This window comes from Gallus gallus, chromosome 1 (genome assembly GCF_016699485.2).
Source record: "Gallus gallus isolate bGalGal1 chromosome 1, bGalGal1.mat.broiler.GRCg7b, whole genome shotgun sequence".
NCBI lineage: Eukaryota > Metazoa > Chordata > Aves > Galliformes > Phasianidae > Gallus > Gallus gallus.
In genome coordinates, this window is record NC_052532.1 from 158,048,687 (window position 1) to 158,066,325 (window position 17,639).

Sequence of the window (17,639 nt, forward strand, 5' to 3'; positions counted from 1 at the left end):
TAGACCAGGCTGCCCAGAGCCACATCCAGCCTGGCTTTGAATGCCTCCAGGGATGGGGCATCCATAGCCTCTCTGGGCAACCTGTTTCAAATGTGTCACCACCCTCTGTGTGAAAATCTTCCTCCTAATATCTAACCTAAACCTCCCCTGTCTCAGTTTAAGAACATCCCCCCTTGTCCTGTCACTATCCACCGATGTAAACAGTTGCACCCCCTCTTCTTTATACACTCCCTTTAAATATTGAAAGACCACAGTGAGGTCTCCCTGGAGCCTTCTCTTCTCCAAGCTAAACAAGCCCAGTTCCCTTAACTATTCTTCATAGGAGAGGTGCTCCATCCCTCTGATCATCTTATTGGGCCTCCTCTGAATTCGTTCCAAGAGTTCTGTATCTTTCTTGTGCTGTGGGCCCCAGGCCTGGATGCAGTACTCCAGAAAGGGCCCTCTCCCTTCTAGTCACTCCTATTTTGATGCATCCCAGAACATAGTTGGCCTTCTGAGCTGCAAATGCACATATAAATGATAATGTACAGTTCTCTGAAACCACTGCTTCAGAGATTACAGACCAAATAAAGTGAAATTAAATGCAGTTTAATACCAAGCACCATTTGGGATACTTTTTGATTTCATAAAATTACATTTAATTTACAGAGGGATTTTCTTCCTGCTGACGAAATATTTTCTGTGCTCTTGGGGCTTTATGAAGAGAATTCTACTAACCAGCCTGATATGTGAAACCTAGAAAAAAGGACAGAAATTAAATTCCTCCTTTAGCAGATTCAATACCTCAGTCACAGTAGAATGTTCAATATTTCAATTTTTAGGCAAAAAGTAATGTCTAAGGAGAACCTAGTAGCCTAGGGAAAAAAAAAAAAAAAAAAAAAAAAAACTAAAACACACAGACACACACAAAACAAAACAAAACAACCCCCCCCCCCCCCCCCAATTGTTAAAGGTTTATATCAGAAAAAGAGGAATTTTGTTATAAAGGCTGTGAAGCATGCGTATGTTTTATATTCTAAATTTAAACTGAGAAAATGAGAGACAGAAAGATTAAGTAGAGACTGCCCTCAGCAAACTGAGGAAATTGATTGCATGTCATGACTCTCATCTACTTAAGCTGAAGAAAAGATTGAGAAATCACCCTTAAATATAGATCTATTTCATATAAACAACCTGAGACTTATCCCTTTTTCAGGTAAATGTGGCCAACATATGTCTTGGATGCTAAGCTGGTATGTTTCAGGTATTCAAATTTTAGATTACCACATAAGTCATATAAATAATAGGAATATTGAATACTCTAACAAGTCTGAGAAGCAAGGAGACCTGAAGGTTTTACTGAACAAATCTGAGAACAGTGTATTGCAAATTGTAATTTGAAGAGGGCTCCCAATTTGCAGTACTCTGGGAGTTAATTTTCAAGTGGTCTACAAAGCATTCATCTTTGCTGCACTACCAGGTTGTAGAGTACATCATATCTTTAGTGTCTCTTGCAAAAAAATACCTGAAATTTTTATTGTTGATGAGATGTCTGGGGGCAAAAAGAATTGTGAAACTAAGTAGTATCCGAGCCCAAGGATATCATGCAACAAGTAGAAGCAGCAACAAAAACTCCAAAACAACGCGACCTCATGATTCAACTTCAAAAGTAAAAATAAAATTCACCATCAAAAGAAAACAAACCAACCAACCAACCAACGAACAAATCAAAAAGCAAAACAACAACAACAACAAACAAAAACAAACAAAAACAAAAACAGAAGAAAAACCAAAAACCAAAAAAACAACATATTGGACCCTTTAAAATTTGAAGCTGAGATACATTGTTTCTGAAACACTGTTTAGGGAAGGTTCTCTACCCTGCTGTACTAAGGTGTATCATTCAGTGAAGTCATGAATTAAAAGTCATTCATGTGTATGCCTATATCTAGATGGTACATATTATGTGTATTCATGAGCATGTATGTGCATGGGTGTCAAACCTTTTGGCTTGCCTGAGCCACACTGAATGAAGTGGATATGTCTTGGCCAACATATAAAATGTATAATATAGTTAATGTACGTAAGTAAGAAAACTTATTATTTTATTCTTTTTTATTAAAACATTTTTTTTTTTATGAGCAACAACAACATAGAAGTAGGGAATATTCATTTTAGTGGAACTAATGCATCAATTTAATTTGATAGCAGTGGTTGCAATTCTCAGTGAGTGTTCAAGGTGTTAGTCTGAGATTTTTTGCAATTTTACTCTTTATAAAATCATAGAATCATAGAGTGGCTTGGGTAGGACGAGACCTTAAAGATCATCTAGTTCCAATCCCTTGCCATGGACAGGGGTTGCCACCATTAGATCAGGCTGCCCTGGACTCCATCCAACCTGGCCTTGAACACCTGTGGGGGATAGAGCATCCACAGCTTCTCAGGGCAACCTGTTCCAGTGCCTCACCACACTCTGAATGAAGAATTTCCTTCTGACATCTAACCTAAATCTCCCCTCTTCTAGTTTAAAGCTATTCTTGCTCTCCCCATCACTATTAGGCCATGTAAAAAGTCTATCCTCCTGCTTGTAAGCTTCTTTCAAGTACTGAAAGGCTGCAATGGAGCCTTCCCCGAGCCATCTCCTCTCCAAGCTAAACAAACCCAACTCCTTCAAACTTTCTTCATAGGAGAGGTGTGTCAGCCCTCTGATCACCCTCATGCCCCTCCTCTGAACCCGCTCCAGCAGCTCTTCATCTGCTGAGGCCCTGGGCCTGGACAAAGTACTCCAGATAGGGCCTCAAGAGGGCAAGGGAGACAATCACCTCCCTTGCACTGCTGGCCACCCTTCTTTTGATGCAGCCCAGGATACTTTTGGTTAGGATGCAAGCTTACTCATGTCCTGGACCAAAAAGCTGGAGCTTTTTGTCCACCAGAACAGTTCTCTGTCACTCTTACTGTAAAGTTCTTCATTATGTTTGTATGGAATGTCCTGTGTTTCAGTTTCTGCCCATTGCTCCTTATTGTAGTGCTGTAAGCTACTGAAAAGAGCCATTCTCTGTAAACTTGACTCTCAAACTTTAGATATGTATAAATAGAAACAAACAAACAAACAAACAAACAGAACACAAACAAATAAATAAATATGTTACTTGCAAATTTTTAAATGGAATGCATAGAATTGCAATCAGATATACAACTCAAAAATCTGATCATGTCTCTCTCCTAGACTTTTTTAAGACTTCTCTTATCAGAGAAAATTATTCCTCACTTTACAATCTCGCTTTAGCCATATTATCATGTTTTTTGGCAGCATGCAAATTTGTGAACAACTGTTTTCAGGGATGAAGTACAACTGAATGCTGGTCATGGGTGGTATCCTCCAGCAGTCTGTCTTAGGACTTGTGCTCTTAGGACGGGTGCTCTTTATTTAACATCTTTATCAGTGGTATAGACAGTAGGACTGAACACACGTTCAGCAGGTTTGCATATGACACTACGTTGAGTTGGTGCAGTTGATACAACAGAAGGAAGGGATGACATCCAGAGGGACCTGTGCAAGTTTGAAAAGTGGGCGCACATGAACCCAATGAGTTTCAAGAAGGCTAACTGCAAGCCATTGCATCTGTGTCAGGGCAATCTCAGATATGTGTAAGCTAGGAGAAGAACTCCCTGGGAGTATCCTTGCAGAGAAGAACTTCAGTTCTCTGAGTTTAGATTATTTTGCTCACACTATTACTGTGGTTTAAGAGTTCTATGCTGTAAGAATTATGCCAAGAAGAAAACATGGAGAAGTATTCTGCAACTCAATAAATGTGGTTTAAGATCTGTCACAGTCAATTGAATATTTTCCATTCTCTATTATTATATCTATTATAAAGAAATAATACCTTTTCATCCCTCAGAAGACCTTCCAGTATAATTGTATTTGTTGTTGTTGTTGTTTTTTCTGAGTAGATTTTATTAATAATAATGAAAGATGTAGATTTTAGCATTTTAAGTTTCGTACTGCAAACCTATTGATCTCCCTATCAGCAATGAAGTGGAGACACTGAACAAGAAGTCACTGATATTTATTTGCCCTGAGTTTTCTTTACACAGCTGACATTAACTAAGATATTATTGTGTGAAGTCATATTTACTTGGACATGTATAGAGTATGGACTATGCCTATGTATTCTTCAGCTGCAGCAACTCTGATAAGAGTTTGTGCATTACAACAAAACCACAGAGGTCATGAAATATCTTTGTGTAATGGTCATAGAAGCCCAGCAGGGTATACCAGCTTGGAAACATAAGAAACTTTATTTCCTTATGTAAGGATAATTGCCCTCCTACATATATATACACACACATAAAATCTCTTCAGACTACATGCAAAATATCTGAATATCTATCTTTTAAGTTTATATGCTCTAAGTACTTTCCATCTTTTTGTATAAACTCACCTGTCTTTGGTATAATCATGTAGGAGCATAAATACAAATAAATCAGTATTCATGCCAGACACAGATACAGTCTGGGAGACAAGTGGCTGAAGAGGAGCTCTGCGGAAAGGAACCTGGGGTTGCTGGTTGTCAGCAGGTTCTGTGCCCTACCTGCCAAGAGGACAGTTTTTTGGGGAAGTATTAAACAGAGTGGAGCCAGCCCATGAAAAGAAGTGATTATCCCACTATATTCAGTATTGATGCAACCTCACCTTGAATAGTGTGTGTATTTCTGGACTCCACAATATAAGGATGAAAGCATCCAGACAAGGGCTGCAAACTGGTGAAAAAGCTGAGAACACTTGGTTTTTCTAGGCTGCAGAAATGGAGGACAAGAGGTGACCTCATTTCTCTCTACAACTTTCTGAGGAAGGAAAATGGACAAGTGTTGATTTCTGCTTCAAGTGTTGGTTTCTGCTTCCTGGTAAACAATGATAGCAGTGGAAAAATCTGCATCCAGGGGAGGTGCAAACTGGACATTAGGAAAAATTTCTTTACCAGAAGTCTTCCTAGCAAAGTGGCTGATACCCAGTGCCTGTCAGATTCAAGAAGCATTTGGATAATGCCCTCAAGATTATGCTTTAATTTTTGTTGAGCCCTGTTGGACAGTAATACTTGACCTCTGAAGGTCCGTTCCAACTGAAATAGCTGAGTTGTTTACATTGCATCACTTCTTTACAGTCCCCAAGGGTATAATTCTTTGGTCAATCATAAGAAATATAAATACTTCTATAAATCTATACTTTTGGAATACAGTTATCTGAGTGATCCAAAAATGAAACAACATTTGTCAGAAGATTCTGGTTACTCTATCTAGAAAGCTAAAAAGCTAACCAAAATAATGTTAAACCAATTTTTTATGTATTGCTGAGCTGTTATTATTTGAGTATGGGAGGAGGGGTGGGGAGACCTAGGTACATTACAATATCAATTTCCAAGAGTTTTCTATGTGCTTTCTGTGTATGTAGCCAGGAGCAGAATCCTACACCTTGTACCTAAAGAGGTTCTTTCGAAGCTTTATGCAAATCTCCTGACCCTCCAGCCACTACACATTCTTCAAATGGACACCCACCTTCAAAAGTGACAGCAAGCAATAATGAGACAAATGAGCCTGCAGTCTGCACGTGTGCAACATACTTTACCTAGAATATTTGTATGCGATGGAATTAAACTGACCTCTGTGACAAGGACACCTTAATCAAAAGAGCCAGAACTGAGGGTTAGATGAAGGGTGGGAGGCAGTATTGGTGGGTCCTGTGTTCTGTCTTTCCTGCCTGTTAAGTTAGGACATTTCTTAATCATTGTCAGCAATGTTTTCTATGTATCTCTTTACTCTAATACTTTCATTTTCTTGACTGAAAAAATACTAAAATGCTTTTTATTATGGTCAGGTAAGAAGGAGAAAAAAGATGGAAAAAAATCTATATTTTGGTATAATCAGGCTTTTGGTAGACTATATGAAACATTAATGAATATTGATGTTGAAATTAAAAGTTATTTGCTTAGTGTTCAGTTTAGCATGCCATAAATTTTAACTTAGCTTAATAACTGTGTTTTTTTTTCTTTTTCAAATGAGAAGATAAATATCATACTCCTTGCATGATTTTGTTGATGTGAATAAAAGAATAATAAAATATTTTGAATTGTTTGTCTATAACAGGTGTTGTAGAAATGAATTGTTTCCTGTTCACTTTTACATGAATATACTTAGCAGTGTGAAAGCTTCATGCATTTTTATTTATAGTAATAAAATTTTTGAATGTACTACTGGGTTCTCTTTAAATTTGTCTTGACAGACTTTCAGTAGCATATCTTTAAATTGAGGGGGAAATAATTCATTGCCATCTCACAGGGAGATAAAATGAGCAACTGATTCAGGCATCCAAATTTCTTGCAAATAATACGTTTTAAAGTTGTCTTTGATTTCCTGGAAGATCTTGAAGAGAACAATTTAGAATTTCCAGTGTTTATTATTATTATTATTTTTTTTTTTTTCTGGAAGTGACAGAGTAATTGAGTTGGCAAATTGATGACAATTTTTTGTAAGTTGTTTGAGATAAGTTTGCATAATAAGCAAATGATAAGTAGGGTAAAAATGCATGAACAGTTCAACTAGTTTTGTGATTATGGTTCAGAAATAGAAATGGATGTCAGGATATTGGAATTGTACTCCAGTTCTGACTGCTATGTAGCTCTGAGATATTTTGAAATCCCTGTATGTTTGCTCCAGTCAAAACCATGCTGTCAAGGCATACAGGAGCCATATAAAATTGCACGTATTCTTTGTTTAAAAAATATTAAAAATCAGTATCTGAATAAAATTTTACTTAGTCAGGAAGAGAGCATATAGATAAAGCAGTTCTCACTGTCCTGCTTTAAGCTGGGACAGAGTTGATTTTCTTCATAGTGTCTGATATGATATGATGCTTTGACTTTAGGAGAAAAATAATGCTGACAATACAGTGATCCTTTAGCTGTTGCTGAGAAGTGCTGTACAAAGCCAAAGACTTTTCAATTTTTCAGCTTCTTTTACTGTCCTGCCAGCAACTGGACTGAGAGGAGCACACAGAGTAGGGAGGGGACAAAATCAGAAGAGCTGACCTAAGGACTATACATACCATGTGACATCAGGTGAAAAAAAAAAAAAAAAGAAACTATAAAACTGAGGGGATCTTGGGAACTGGCTGGGCATCAGTCAGCAGATGATGAGCAATTGCATTGTGCATTGCTTGTTTTGGAAATATAAATACATATGCACAAATTATCATTGTGTTGTGGTTTTGTGATTTTTGTTGTCGGTATTCCCTAGATATAAGTCTGTATTCCACATCAGAACATCATGCAGAATAGTGGGAGTTAAAGGGTTAATATTCTGGTTCCGTGTTACAGCCTTTTTGGGCATTTTGTGGTCCCAGAGGGGATGGGAGGGGAAAGGAGGGGCGGGGTGGAGGACTTGGTGTGAAGAGGAAGTGAGGTAGAGCTCTGGACTAGGCCCCAGCTGCTCTCTGTCTCTGGCTGTCTCAGCTCGCCAGGGAGAAAAGCACGTGCTTCCCTCGCACTATCATGATTTGACTCGTACTTTGGGTACTCTTGTCTCTCTCATTAGGTTAAATTTAGTAAATTACCGTTCCTCCTCAGATTGCTGCCATTGTGTTTTCTCTTTGTTAAAACTATCTACTAGCTCTCTGCCCTTCCACCTCTCCCGGAGCGCGTGGCCTGGGGCCGGCCGGGTCGCACAGCAAGCCGTTAGTGCCCCTTCCTTATTCTTTCCTTCGCTCCTTTGTCTCTCATTTTATTCTTTTTATCCCGGGGCCTGTGCCCCCATGTTACGGACTTACATGTAGGGATAACTCTGTGAGAAATTGTTATTGCTATTTCTCACTTCCTTTTTTGTCTTAGTAAATAGGTTTTATCTTATCCCTCTTCTTTCTTTTTTTTTTTTCTGATTCTCTACCTCGTCCTATGGAAAAGAGGGGGAGAGAGCGAAAGGGCATGTGGTGTTTAACTGACCACCATGTTAAATCACAGCTCGCACCTAGAAGATGAAGCATATGCATATACCATAAAGGCATTTTTGATCTCTCCCCAACACAAGATATATAAAATTTGATTAAAATCAAAGTAGTAATGTCAGTGGAATAAGCTTTTGCATCTATAAAAGAAAAATCAGCTGTCCCTAATGCTTCTCCTGTGAATACTGAAAATCAGGAAAGACAGCACACTTTAATAATCATACTAACTAGTTAGTAAATAGTTAAAGTGTCTATATAAAAAAAAAAAAAAACAAAACAACAACAAAAAAAAACAAAAGAAGTCTAAATTTGATGAGTAGTATGACACTTCAATTTTCTGTCACATAAGTAGTCTTTACAAGAGAATTGCTACTTTACATTATTAAAGGCTGCTCCAAGGCATTAGTAGAAATGAATTATTTTATTTAGTTTATTCTCTGTTTCATTTTTTAATTCTTTCATAACTCATACAATCTTAGAAATTGAGGTAAACTACATCTTTCCTCTTGATCTTGCTCATCCATAGAGTGGGTATAACCTAAGAATTTAAAAATCTACATGCTGACAAAGAAAGAGAAAAGTCTGCTGTGAAAAGCTGTTCCACCATGCACTCAGGTATTTAAGTTAATTCTAAGAAATCAAAAGTATGTTACTTATATCTTACCCCTCAGAAAGGTTCTTAGAATATATATATGTATATTGTTTTTCTCTTTGATTTTTAGGTTCTGAGTTATCACTGCTCACCTGAGTCTTGATTTCTTTCTGTTCTTTCCAATAATATCTTTTTATTAAGACTAATTTGTCACATTTTCTGCTGGGCCTTGCTATAGAGAGTTGAAAAAACAACAACAACAAAGCACCTTTCAGTCTTATAATAATATTGTGAGAATTTTTAATAGATAAAAAGGTACTCATGCTAGAGAGATGTTATAAATAGCAAATGTTATAAACAACTAATGTGAGTGAACAGGTCTATCTGTGATTAACTCATTGAATAAACAGATTTTTTTTTTTTTTTTTTTTTTCCATTTCTTTAGTTGTATAAAAGACCAAAATATGCCTGGCACTTAAGAAGAATCTGATGTGAATTCAGAAATTAATTTAGCTTGAAGTTAGCTATTGTAGTGCAACATAGTGCATTTATTTTGAAATATGACTAACCTAATTATGAAAAGTAATCCTACAGAAGAATAACTATGGCTAGTAACAATGTGTCGCAGATAGAAAATTTTGAAGGCTAGCTACCTTGGATGTTTTTCCCTCAAAAGATTCATTTGGGTTAGGAAATAAAACATAGCAACAGAAGCATTAGAGAAAGCAATTTCATTTGTGAAACGTTTCTAAAACTTGTTTAGATTCAGTTCAATTTAGTGTTTCACATTAGCAGCTGCTAAATGCCCACCATGTGTCAAAGTATTTGGATTTAATTTAATCCACATGCCTATCTCATTTCAATAATTAAATGAAGAGCAAGTCAACTTAAAGGAGCATTGTGCAATAGACAAGAATCACAAAAGAAGTTTAATTGTATTAAATAAATACTAATATTGATCAACCTACCACAGTATTGCACATCATGAGTCATCAGTTTAGCTTTATTAAGTCTGTAAATAGATTCCTAAGGTTTAGAGGAGTTAAAATGCCATTGAACATTTTACCTTCAGAAAATCATTTCTTCTTTATTTTGATACCATAAGCTTTCTTCTAGAATTTTTGCACTGACTTTTTTTAAATTGTCTTCTTTGGAGAACAGTCTAGAAAATAGGTTGGTAAAATATCAAAAAGTTTGGACTAGACTTGGTGCTACTTTATCGAGTTGTTTAAAAGTCTTTAGTACAGAAATACTGTATCTGTGATACATCTTAGTGATGACATTTTCAGGTTATTCAATTAACGTCAGCACAGAGAAAATATTTTCAACAACTTTCTTATTTAAAATTCAGCGTTGTGTTAATGTGCTTGTGGTAGCACTTCTCTAACTGATACTGGACTGATTTTGTATATTTAACCCTTTTCACTCTCAAATTTTCAAGTCATATATATTGGTATATTAGAAGTTCAGCTTGTGGAATAATTTGATCAATTTACAGTATTACATTTTTTACAACAAAAAAAAGCTCTTAATTTTTTATTGTGAGCACTCTTGAATATATTCACATACTAATATACATCTGTACACATGAAAACAGAGAAGCATTATTTATAAGTTGGAACTAGAATATTATGTTAATTTCTTGCATGTACAATAACTGAAAAGTCTTTAGAATGAACAACAATAATGATCATAAAAATCTAACAACTTCTGAAGAAAAATCAAGGCATACTTAATAGATAAAGGAATATTAATGTGATAAATACACCTTCAAAAACTAACAATAAATAAAAAGACAGTTAAAGTGAAAAGAAAAAGCTGTGTTTTATGTTTTTTTATGAACAGAGTGATACATAATAAGGTTAATATGCACTTAAGTTATATGAAAAATATTTGTAAGGTAAAGGTAAGAATTTACAACTTTAGGAAAGTAATCATATATGCATTGATAACATTTTTTTTTAACAGTAATTTAGAAAAATATAAAAAATGGTTTAGTTATATTTGATTTTAACTTTGGCTAGAGGGGTATCAACTGTATGGCCTTCTTGGATTCCTTTCAACACCTACTTTACAACTGTCTATAAATAAAAAAGACTGAATAAACAAGAGTTTTGAGGTGACAGATGTTTTTAGCATACATACTAAAAAATTAACATTCTTAAACAGAGGAGGTTAGATCAAAAATAATATAACTAAAATATTTGTTATTATCATCATCATCATCATCACTTCCAAGTAGATCAGTCTTCAGTATATACCACGGTGCCTGTTAGAAAACTTCCAAGAGAACACTCTAATCCTTCATTACCCTGTCTGTCCATCCCATGGTAGTTGGACTGTCTTTTTCCTGTTATTCTTTTTCAGCATCTGTGCTCTGCTACTTCTCCAGCTTCCCCCATGTTACTGAGACCTCTTTACACTTTCTAGTCATTTTATTTTGTGTGGTTGCAATCCTTCAGGCTCTGGAACAGCACTCCTAGGATATGTCTACTTTTTTGAAAAGAACAAAGCAATTTTTTTTTAAAGAAAAATAACAGAATAAGGTCCAAAATGATAACGGTGAAGAAAGCATTGTTTAATTTTTGTTTTACTTTTTAAAATTTCCATGTTTTAAACTTCTTCACTTGGACATTTAGCATCTTCTATGTGGCAATGCTTTGGAAGATCTTTCCTCCAATCAAGTTTTAAAACAGGTGTTAATTCTCTGTGTAGAAGCTAGCTGGCATGGACAGATCACTTTCATAGTGCTAAAATCTTTTACCTGCAGATGCTGCAGGAGACAATAAATTACTTGCTGGGAAAAAAAAAAAAAAAAAAAAAAAAGGAATTGGCCAGCTTCCAAACCATGCCTGTATAGCTGGCAGGAGCTGAGGCTATGCCAAGGACGATTACAAGAATTTTGTAAGAAACACTCATGAGTTTCTTTGACTGGAGATGTTCCCTGGATCTTGTTTTAACAGCAGGATAGAAAATGTCTGTCTACATTTTACTTAACTTAGGACTTAGCTACTGAAAAATAACAAATCTCAAAGAATTTCTTAACATTTATTTTCCAGGTGCATGCCCCTACAATTTTTTTTTTTTTTATGCTTAGTCTGGGATTTACCTGAGCATTTACTTTCAGTTACATGTGAGTACAATGATGGTGGGTTAAAAGGGAAAGCCTAGGGAAGAGGAGATAGGAGAGGCCTCCTGGCACTCTACTTCTTCCTCATGAGCAGTGTGAAGCAGGGTTCGGTAGAGTGGAGGGGCAGATGCTGATCTCTTCTCCCTGGTGACAGTGATAGGACACAAGGAAACAGCATGGGCATACTAAGTTGCTCTTTTTTAGTAAAGAGTGGCTAAAAAAAAAAAAAAAAAAAAAAAAAGTCTAGTGCTCTATATAAGGCAGGCTATTCTTCTGCTGCATTTTTTCAGGAATGCAAGGAGTTGGAATTTATAAGTGGGAGATTCAGGTTGGATAATAAGAAAAGGCCCTCCAGTGAAAGGAACAGGCTCCTCAGGTCAGTGGTCACAGCACCGAGCCTGCTGGAGTTCAAGAATATTTTGGACAATGTTTTCAGATGCATACTTTGAATTTTGAGTGGTCCTGTATACTGCCAGGAATTGGAGTCAGTGAACCTTGTGAGTCTCTTCTAACTTGGAATATTAGGTATTTATTTCCTATTTATTTCCATAGAAGCTACAACAGATGCAAAAGGCAAAATAACACTATTTGATAGAGCAAATTCTCAGCTACAAAACACTATTTTTAACAAAGTAATCACCATTAACTATGCATTTTTTGTCAGCAATGAACAAAGGCCTATATGCAGTGCTTATGAAAATCTTCACCAGCAGGTGTGATCCACTGTTACCACTGTTAAAGCGCAACACTCCACACCTCACTGTGCTAACATTCACCATTCGGTCTCTGCAGACACTCAATAAGTGTCACTAAGTGCTAAAGCATGCCATTTTTTTCCACATAAATGAATTTAATGACACATCTTTGCTTTACATACGTTTCCATGTCAAATACCATTTTGTCTGACTACCCCTCTGCTGTAATCTGTAACACAGCAACAAAATGTAGTGTAATAATGGTGGGAAGGTTCAGCCTCTACTGCCATATTACCAACATCTGTCTCTGACACTGTGGGTAAATATAATAAATAAGAGGTATTACTTTCAGAGCAGCCGTTGTATGTTCTTCTATGATTCTATGATGCACATTTTTCTCTATCCAGTTGTTAGAGTTGTTGAAAAAGAAATGAATATAGCTGTTTTGTAGGTCCTACTAAGTCTAACAGGACACTCCTAGAAATGATTCTGAATGAATCAGAAGTTATTACAAACATCTGGGAGCAAAGACACAAAGGAGGATAAGAGGTAGTTTTTCCAAATAACTTGGATGTCTGTGTATTTATATTGGAAATATTCTGAACGAACATGCAGAACTGGATAAAACAAAAGATTTAGTGGGATAGCTCAAAGGCTGGAATACTAATTTTGTCTTTGTTGTTGCTCAGAATGATGCATGGAGTTGGAAATAGTTGCCCTAAGACCCAGAAGGTGGATACATCTAAGCTTGCTAAAAATACTGTTGTAGATTCAGTAGTTTTCCTTCTATAGAGTCTGTAGTTTTTTTAAAAATTCTAAGCTATATTATAAACAAACAACAAATTAAAAATACGGTTTCAGACAGACAAAGTTCTTTTTTAGTAAAATACAAAAGTGACTGAAAAAATTGTGTAGCGCTATATATATTGCAGGCCATTCTCCTGTTGCATTTGTGAAATGCAGGGAGCTGGGATTTGTAAGTGGGAGATGAAGGTAGGCAACCACACTAAAGTAACAGTGAAATTTTGTCACAGCAAATAAGAAAAAGAGATATTACACAGATTTTCACCTCTTCACAGCACATCTTTGAGCTTGAGTCATCAAAGAATCTGTATCAAACTGTCATTTTGGTGGAAAAGATTATAGAACAAGTATGAACATAAAATTATAGACTAATTTATGTTAGAAAAGTTTTTTAGGACCATGAAGTCTAACCATCCATCTAATGTTAACAAGTCCATCACTAAAACATGTCCATAAACTTCACATTCACACATCTCTAAAAATACTTCTAAGGAAGGCAACTCCATCACTTCACTGGGCAGCCTGTTCAAATGCTTAACCACTCTTTCCATGAAACAATTATTCCTGACATGTAATCTAAACCTCATGTGGCACAACTTGAGGCTGTTTCCTTGTGTCCTATTGCTTGTCACCTGAGAAAAGAGATCAGTACATGCCTCGCTGTAGTGTCCTATCATTCAGTCAAGGCTTCAATCCCGTAGATCAGGTGGCTCCATTGAACCTGGCCTTGAACACCTGTAGGGATGGGATATACACAGCTTCTCTGGTCAGCTTGTTCCCGTGCCTCACTACCCTCTGAGTAGAAAAATTCCTCCTAATATCTAGTCTAAACCTCCCCTCTTTTATTTTAAAACCATTCCCCCTTGTCCTGTCACTATCCACGCACATGAATACACAATCCCCCTCTTGTTTATATGCTCCTTTCAAGTACTGCAAGGCCACAATGAGGTCTCCTCAAAACCTTCTCTTCTCCAAGATGTTCAAGTCCACCTCCCTCAACCTTTCTTCATAGGAGAAGTGCTCCACCCCTCTGATCATTTTCATAGTTATTCTCTGGACTCGCTTCAACAGCTCCACATCGTGATTTGGCATTTGTCAATTCAAATTCTGTTTTTCTTTCCTGGGTATCTCTGCAATTTGTTTAGAACCAGATAATGAATTTAAACAAATTAGATGCATATTCTTTAATGTGAACATTTTATTTCTAACAAATGCGGTCTAAAGTTCAAAATATTAAATGAGGCATAAAATTAAAAAAAAATAAAATGGACACTTACGATTTTTGTCTTTAGTAACTTGTTACTACAGTCTATTACTCTGAAGTGGCAATTGCCTGAGTATTTATTAAATAACCCTAGAATTAGCAAAACTGTCATCTTAACATAAATGAAAACACTTAAGCAAAAGCTAATTCATCCTGCTGAAGGATTGCATAAGGCAATTCCTTTCCATTCCAACGCATTTTGCACTATCGTGTAGTTTATTTTAAGACAAGAAAGATGCATAACTCTTGGAACGGATCCAGAGGAAAACCACTAAGATGATCAGAGGGCTGGAGCACCTCTCCTATGAAGAAAGGTTGAGGGAACTAGGCTTATTTAGCTCGGAGAAGAGAAGGCTTCGGGGACACCTCACTGTGGCCTTGCAGTACTTGAAAGGAGCATATAAACAAGAGGGGGGTTGTGTATTCATGTGGTGGGGTGGATAGTGACAGGACAAGGGGGAATAGTTTTAAATTAACATGGGGAGGTTTAGGTTAGACATTAGGAGGAAGGTTTTCACAGAGAGTGTTGACACACTGGAACAGGTTGTCCAGAGAGGTTGTGGATGCCCCATTCCCGGAGGCATTCAAGGCCAGGCTGGATGTGGTTCTGGGCAGCCTGGTCTAGTGGTTGGCAACCTTGCCTGTGGCAGGGAGGTTGAAACTAGATGATCTTTGAGTTCCTTTTCAACCCAGGACATTCTATGTTTCTATGATAAGGAGAGAGAGAAGCACAGCTGTATGAATGTCCTGTTTGGATCCTGTTTGGGCTAAATTGGTCAAGCAGAATGTGGGAAAATACATGTGAAATAAATTCATTTGAAATTTTCTCCTGTGAACGCTACAATACCATCTTAGAAGCAATATTAATTATTTTCTTATTTGATTATAAGGCGAAAAAACTGCATTGCCAGAGTTAACAAAATAAGAGGGAAATATGTCAAATTTTGGTTTTATATTAGCTGGGTGTTTATGCACATTTAATAAAATTCCCTACCATCTGGAAGATCATTGTACAGTGATCCATGTGTCAATTAAGTTAATGCATAGAATTTAAGTGATAAATAAATCCTTCAAAATCCTGAATGCATTTCATCCATGCTAGCTCAGTTCAGTGGCAGTAGTTTTATTTTCAATACGTCATCATCACTATAACATAGAGATTTATTGGTTAAATCCCAACACAGGTTTGGAGAAGAGGTGTTGCTTGTTTGTTTTCTGAGGAAGTAAAATAAACTTTGTATTTTCTCATCATAATGCTGGTGTCAAGCAATTCTTATAAAAGCAGTTATTATGAAATAAATTAATACTAAATTTGCTTCTGATTTGCACACCAAGATCAAGTCATGACTATTGGCAATATCACTTGAAAATTTACTTTCATTTGCTTTACCCCTTTTCTTTTTGGAGTTTCACTCTCCTCTCCTCTCCTCTCCTCTCCTCTCCTCTCCTCTCCTCTCCTCTCCTCTCCTCTCCTCTCCTCTCCTCTCCTCTCCTCTCCTCTCCTCTCCTCTCCTCTCCTCTCCTCTCCTCTCCTCTCCTCTCCTCTCCTCTCCTCTCCTCTCCTCTCCTCTCCTCTCCTCTCCTCTCCTCTCCTCTCCTCTCCTCTCCTCCCCTCTCCTCTCCTCTCCTCTCCTCTCCTCCCCTCTCCTCCCCTCTCCTCCCCTCTCCTCTCCTCTCCTCTCCTCTCCTCTCCTCTCCTCTCCTCTCCTCTCCTCTCCTCTCCTCTCCTCTCCTCTCCTCTCCTCTCCTCTCCTCTCCTCTCCTCTCCTCTCCTCTCCTCCCCTCCCCTCCCCTCTCCTCCCCTCCCCTCCCCTCCCTTCCCTTCCCCTCCCCTCCCCTCCCCTTCCCTTCCCCTCCCCTCCCCTCCCCTTCCCTTCCCTTCCCTTCCCTTCCCTTCCCTTCCCTTCCCTTCCCTTCCCTTCCCTTCCCTTCCCTTCCCTTCCCTTCCCTTCCCTTCCCTTCCCTTCCCTTCCCTTCCCTTCCCTTCCCTTCCCTTCCCTTCCCTTCCCTTCCCTTCCCTTCCCTTCCCTTCCCTTCCAAAATATACATCTTTCTGTATTTATATTATCTCAAAGTCACGGTGATTGGGTTTTGCTTCTGTTGTTACTGCTTTATTATTATTATTGTCACTGTTAGCTTTTTTTTCCCCAAGCATTTAGGATCTATTTTTGATAATACTTAAAATATTTCAGAAATAATTTTGAAAATGTTCCAGCTTATACTCTTAGTATAACAAATAACTCACCCAGGAATTTCAAAAGCAGGAATGATATTTTTCCTTGGATTATGTAGCACTGACTGTGTAGGTGAAGGGAGAAAAGAGGCTTTTACAATATTATATAATAATATTAGTCCTTGCTCAGTCTGTTCTTTAAAGTTTCTGAACATATTTGCTAAGGGAATGACAGGAGTGGTCATCATATTTTTTGGCTAAGTTAAATCAGTAATATTTTTTCATTTCTCTGTATAACTTATTTTTATAAGAACCATTGGAAAAACTAGTGACAGCAAGCTATACTACAGCAAGATTGACAAAAACCAGCAACAGTAACAAAAATTTCCATGAGTAAATCTTAATTATGTACAACTGAATAGAAAAAAAGATAAATGAAAACATCAGCAACAACAACAAAAACAAGAAATATGGATGAACAAGACAGTGACTTCAAATAAAATTATTAATACATTGTGTTTCTATCAACTGCTTATATATATGATTCAAAGTCTTTACTTACAAAAGGCTTTATTTCAGTTTTACAGGATATCACTGGTAATCTCTTTTTCCTGTGTTTTTTTTTCTTCCTTTCTTTCTTTCTTTTTTTTCTTTTTTTCCTGTAAGGGAAAAGGATGAGATGACCTCCAAAGACAGGAGGTAATCGCGAGGAAAACAAATTTGTCAATGGACACTGTATATGTATCGTGCTCAGAACTGATCACTGAGTGCAGAGGTAGAATTTATCTCTGCACATTATAGTCCATGTAGAGAAATAGGTACCTTCAGGGAGGTAATTTCTCTAACTGATGAAAGAGGACTAAGCTGAGTAACACTGGCTTATGCACATCTAACTTACGGGATTTAAAGTTAGGGTAGATGAATCTCAGCACAAATGTCCATAACTGCGAACAGCAGAATGCACAAAATAAATAAATAAATAAATAATCTTGTGTGCTAAAAGAAA

General features: G+C 37.0%; 1 long non-coding RNA gene across 1 annotated transcript in view; it reads right to left on the reverse strand.

Moving 5' to 3' along the window:
- LOC121108235 overlaps positions 1-17,369 on the reverse strand; it is a 39,150-nt gene extending 21,781 nt beyond the window's left edge. Inside the window, exons 1-2 of the long non-coding RNA XR_005842604.1 lie at positions 17,196-17,369; positions 16,706-16,758 (exon numbers count right to left, since the gene is read on the reverse strand). This is a non-coding gene — a long non-coding RNA (uncharacterized LOC121108235). The remainder of the gene's footprint in view (positions 1-16,705; positions 16,759-17,195) is intronic.
- Between the last annotated feature and the right edge of the window lie 270 nt (positions 17,370-17,639).